The 5800-nt window shown below is 40.7% G+C and overlaps 1 long non-coding RNA gene across 1 annotated transcript; it reads left to right on the top strand.

Annotated features, from left to right (window-relative positions):
- Positions 1 to 1654: 1654 nt before the first annotated feature.
- Positions 1655 to 4888, top strand: LOC137441905 (uncharacterized). Its single transcript, XR_010987522.1, has 3 exons — positions 1655 to 2651; positions 3600 to 3833; positions 4833 to 4888. It is a non-coding gene; the product is annotated as an uncharacterized lncRNA (long non-coding RNA).
- Positions 4889 to 5800: the final 912 nt, after the last annotated feature.

Below are 5800 nucleotides of genomic sequence, written 5' to 3'. Positions count from 1 at the left end.
TTGGAAAGCACCTGGGACTCAGACTGGATGCCTCCAAAAAGAAGCAACTCACTGCAAGAGCAGACACAGCAGTTCTTGAAAGATCAAGGATCACTTCTGCATCTTCTGGCTGTAGTGTAACTTAGAGGTATTTGTTTGAACCTCTGATACCATTGTCCCTCCTTATAACAAACTCACTGAGTGTTTTTAATCTGTTTGAGTTTAGCCACATCACACACAGACTACACTTTCTGTGAATTGCCTCTTATGAAAGACAATTAGCAAGCTTTCTGTGATAAAGCCCTTAGGATACAGGAGAAGGAACATGAATAAAAATCTCATCCAGATCTCCTCCTTCGAAGCATGAGCAACTCCCCATACTCCCCAGAAGCCTAGCAGCTCAGACCTGAGGCACATACCACGTCTCAGGCACTGCAGTCTTGATGATATTTGGGTGACAACTGCAGCAAGCACCATTATCTTGCAGCTGGTGCGTTTTTGATGACATAGTAGCAGAGCCACCTTTATCCCTGTTTGTGTTCTCTTTATCACTTGAAGAAATCCATCCTAAATGGCCACAGCAGGGGTGAATAAGGCAAGATATCAGTACTGTTTTAAAAGAGTGTTCTTTCTACTGGTTGAGATGAAAACAGCTAGGTTTTATCTAATCATATAGAACCTGCCTCTCCTCCATCTCTTCCACCACCCTTGCACTACCACAAGGAACATGACCATGCTGAATGGCTCCATGTGTTCTTCCAAACAACAGGAATGCCAACACATTTGGATAATTTACAGGCTCCTCAAACACAAGAGGTCTGAATCCATGTCTGAGGAATTTGCAGCATGTTTAATTTTACTACTCATTCCATTTTAACAGAGTGGCAGCACTAGCATGTCCTTCACAGAATGAAAATGTAAAAAGGGGAGAGGGAGAGGGAGAGGGAGAGGGAGAGGGAGAGGGAGAGGGAGAGGGAGAGGGAGAGGGAGAGGGAGAGGGAGAGGGAGAGGGAGAGGGAGAGGGAGAGGGAGAGGGAGAGGGAGAGGGAGAGGGAGAGGGAGAGGGAGAGGGAGAGGGAGAGGGAGAGGGAGAGGGAGAGGGAGGTGGGAGAAAAAAGAAAATGAGAAAAGAGAAGCGTTGTTCTGGGGAAGGATTTCAGATGAAAATCCAAACAAAAAGTACTGAGCAGGAAACAGCAAAGCAAATGCTTCCCCCTTTGCACACTTAAGCTGCAAATGAGCTTTTCATGCCATAGTAAGCACTGAAGTTTATTCAAAGAATCTTAATAATTTTTTCTCTGTCTCCTTGCCCATTGGTTGCTCAGCTCTCTGATCTGCCAGGCCCTTCCCCTGGGCAGTGGTGCTTCTCTGCTGCACGTTGTGCCAAGTGATTTGCACTGGAGTGAAAGTCTCTGCACAAGTATAAAGCATTACCCCTGCATAATTCCAGTCACACACAACTTGATCTCATGCATTTGCAGCTACTCTTGTTTTCTAAGTCACCTGTTGTATAATAATAATTTTTAAAGCAATGTTTTGAAAAAGGAAATGAACAAACATAAAACCCGTAGAAGAGGGAAATTAATGTGGGATATCAGACAAGTTATTTATCTTCCTTTTTGGCTCAGTGCAATATTGTAGGAATAAACACACGACTAGCTGCTTTAGTATTTACTCCTATTACAGGAAAAGTAAACATTGATGATAAGTCACTGCTTTCCAGGATTAGATTTCGTATTTTAGAAACTGCTTTAAATTAATGCAGAAGCAAACATTATCTTTTCTTATTCATATATTTCCCTAATGAGTTCTAAGCAAATTGTGCCTACTTATATTTTATGATTTTAAATAATTAAAACATTTCATGGAGGCAACTAGAATTCTCCCCAGGGTTAGCAGAAAGATTATTGATTGAACAGATCTCAAGCTACAAGGCAAAAATTATTATTTAGTTTAAAGGCTCATAATTTTAATCCTATTCAGCTACTGAAAATCCAAGAGACACTTAATTTTTACAGCAACCTTTTAAGTTATACTCAGGTGGGGACTTGGATTATGTTGGTGAACTGAAAGTAGTAATTTTTTTAGTTCATGAAATCAGATTTTCAGAAGATAGTTAATGAGAGCATCTTACTGCTGCTGTCACAAGTAAATGCAATGCCCAGATACTGAATGCATACATGACAACACAGTGTTCATTATCCAGGACAGAGCCTGGCTCTACATTCACAACACCAAGAATTCGAATCAAACCCACAAATACTAAGCATCAACAGAAATAGTCCACTCTCAGTAGAGAACTGATTCACAGGACACAGTCTCTGTGTGTCATGCTGCATGGCATGGCCACAGGAGTCCCATAGGGTTATAAGCCAGATGTTACTGACCTGTGGCACAACCTCTAGCAACAGAAAGGAACAAACAACCAAAACAACTAAATCACAACAACAAGAAAGAAACAAGAGAGACATCTTTTTCACAGACAGGTGCAAAAAATACTGTAGAGAGGAAACAAATACTTGGAAATCTACAGGGAAATGAAAACCAGTAATAACTGAAGGTAAAATTTAGGCTTCTTTTTAAGGAACCCAGGATAGAACCCTTTGCTCACCCATGATGTCACTTGTATTATTTAATGTTTGGAAGCACACATTCGGAGTTTTCATTTAAAGGTAAGTAAACATGTACCTCCTTGGAGCAGCTATAAAAAAAAAAAGAAAGAAAGAAAGAAAGGAAAAAGAAAATTTAAAAGTAAACAAAAAAGAAAGAAATGAAAAACTAAAAAACCCAGAACAAACTGAAAACAGAGAATCAAAACAAAAAAAGAAAAGGGGGGTGAAAAAGAGGGAAGAAATTACAAAAATTAGGCAAATTGTACCTAAAGAACCAAAATGCTGACTTCTAAGCATTAGTGTTTACACTATAGGGCCTATCCTCTCCCCTATAACAGCTATATTCACATGGGCTGTGGCTCAGTGTCCTGGTTTTGGCTGGGATAGAATTAATTTTCTTCCTAGTATCTGGTATAGTGCTGTGCTTTGGAATTAGTATGAGATTAATGTTGATAACACACTGATGTTTTCATTTGTTGTTAAGCACTGTTTGTACTAAGTCAAGGATTTTTCAATTTCTCTTGCCCTGCTGGTAAGAAACATGCAGGGGCACAAGAAAGTGGGAGAAGACACAGCCAGGACAGCTGACCCAAACTGGCTGAAGGAATATTCCATACCATATGACATCATGTCCCATGTATAAACTTGGGGGCAGTTGGCCGGGATGGGAACGTTGCTTCTTGGCAAATGGTTGAGGATTGGTCAGTGGGTGGTGAGCAACTGCACTGTGCATCACTTGTCCTTCTTCAGTTTTATTTCTCTCTCTTTATAACTTATTTTTCATTGTCTTTTTTTATTACAGTATTTTTTTATTTAAAAAAAAAAAAACCCAAATATTAAACTATTTTTATCTCAGCCCACAAGTTTTACTTGTTTTCAGTTCTCCTCCCCATTCCACTCTGGTGAGCATGGAGGAGTGAGGAAGTGCCTGCAACTAGACACCAGTTTACTTGCTGGCTGGGGTTAAATCATGATGCTCAATGCTTGCTCTATTTCTTTGCCTACTAGAACTCAACATTGCAGATATCTACTACAGGTAAAAACCTGAAAGACAGGAGCAGTAGTAACAGCTGCAACCAGCAGAAGTATAAAGTTGTGTCAGATGACAATGGACACCTCTGAATTCAGGTGGAGCCGGATATACAAGGGACAGGGAGGCAGCAGTGAGACCTTCACAATGCTCCATGCAGAAGGACCCATCCCTGCCTCCACCTGTGACAAAGTCCATCTCCGCAGCTATAGGTGAGTAAAAGCACCTCAGTTGCCTTCACCAACAGCTTCCACCTAGCTACTGGTAGCTCCTCAGCCTCCTGGGCACATCAGTAGGGTATTGCTGTGCCATTTCTGCAGTGTCACCTTCAGAGTCCTCTAGCCATCTAAATGTCAGCTGCTATAAAATGCTCCCCTAAGACCTTAATACATTATCTCACTGTAATTAGTGTGGTCGTTCCAAAGCAGAAAGCCACAGTTAATTGTGCAACTACTGTGCCATCATGTATTATATCAAAGAGATTAATACAACCTGAAAGGAATTGCAGAGCCCTCCTTAGATTTCTTTGAAGAGCAGAGTTGGATTATATTCTAATGAGCCTCAAAGACGTTCCCAATGCAGAGCAACAATAATTCATTCTTTGAGTGCAATTACAAAACAATATTTCCTAGGTCAAACTACTGATAAAACAGGTCCTGTACAAAAATCCACATTTTCTCAATGAGTGTGTAAAGCAACCTCCTATGTCGCATCTGGGTCTTCCCATGGCTGTTGGGAATTTTAGGTACAGTCATTTCCTGGGAACTATTCCCATGAACAGAACAAGCTAAGTAAGTTTGCACAAGTAATCTTAATTTTGACCATCCCTATGACATATAGGCAATCGTTTCAGCGTCATAACTCTTACGTGTGCTTCTTCATGACTTTATTAGGTGTTACTTTACTTCTTTCACCTTGAAGCCAATAAACTGAGAACCTATAAACAGGAAGATATTTGGCTTCATCCAGCCTGTGCAAGTAGAGAATCCCTAGGTCTCAGAAGAGCCATGTGGCCTTGTGCCATAGTCACATTTCTCCAGCAGAAGTAGTGGAGCAAATTAGGGAGCCACCAACAGAAGTTTTAACTGTCTTTTCCGAGTTTAATTATCTTCTCTTTCTGTTTTGTGTTTATCTGAATAAAAACAATTTGACAGTAACAGCTACAGCAACTCTAAATCATCTCAACTAACTCCATGTACTTTTCCTCCAAGGGATCAAAGGCCATCAAGTGGAAGGGAAAAAAAACAGAGGAGAGAGAAGAACAGAAGGAGAAGGAACAATGGATTTTCCTATCTTCACATTTTTCCTATGAAAGAAATTATTAAAATTAAAGCCTTTAATTTCCTAGAAAGTCTACTTCTCCACCTCTTTTTCCTTCTCTCCCTTGCTGCTAACCAGGATGAGGTCTCTGTGCCTGAAACTCTGCCCCTCAGGTAGCCAATTGCTGTGGTGTGGGCAACTCAGCTCACATGGCCAAGGCAGGCACATTCCCACTCAAAACAAACACCAACAGAGCTGTGCATGTGGGGAAGCCTGCTACGAATGACTGCAGTGAGACTTTCCTGGTACACTTCTTTGCTACAGCTTCCTACACCAAAAAAAAAAAAAAAAAAAAAAAAAGGAGAAAATCCACACTAAAGTACAGTACCCTAAAAAGGTGTTTAGGTATTTCATAGAACCATAGAATTGTTTCAGTTAGAAAAGACCTTTAAGATCATCAGATCCAACCATTATCTAGATACCAAGCCTAGTGCTAAACCACATCCCTAAGCAACACATTTATGTGTCTTTTAAACACCTGCAGGGATGGGCATTCAGCCACCTCCATGGGGACCTTATTTGAGTGTTTAATAACCCTTTCAGTGAAAAAGTTTCTTCTAATATCCAAACTAAATCTCTCCAAGTGCAACTTGAGACCATTTCCTCTCATCTTACCACAGAGAGGATACCAACACCCACCCCATTACAACTTCCTTGTGAATTGCTGTTTACTTTAATTCATTTCATAAAGCATTGACTCCTGAAACACTGAAGAGAACCACTAACACTCACCTGTTGCTCTCTCTGCCAACAAAGACACTGCAGCTGGTAATGATTTCCACTTGCCACCTGCATGGCAATGTCTGTCACAGCTGGTCCAGAGCTCAACTGATGAACCTCCCAGGTATGACAGTGAGTA

Source organism: Melanerpes formicivorus, unplaced genomic scaffold (assembly GCF_026170545.1).
Source record: "Melanerpes formicivorus ecotype bairdi unplaced genomic scaffold, bMelFor1.0.p_v2 SCAF_6, whole genome shotgun sequence".
In the NCBI taxonomy this organism is placed as follows: Eukaryota; Metazoa; Chordata; class Aves; order Piciformes; family Picidae; genus Melanerpes; species Melanerpes formicivorus.
The sequence above is the reverse complement of the archived record's forward strand: the minus strand, read 5'-3'. Positions and strand labels throughout refer to the sequence as shown.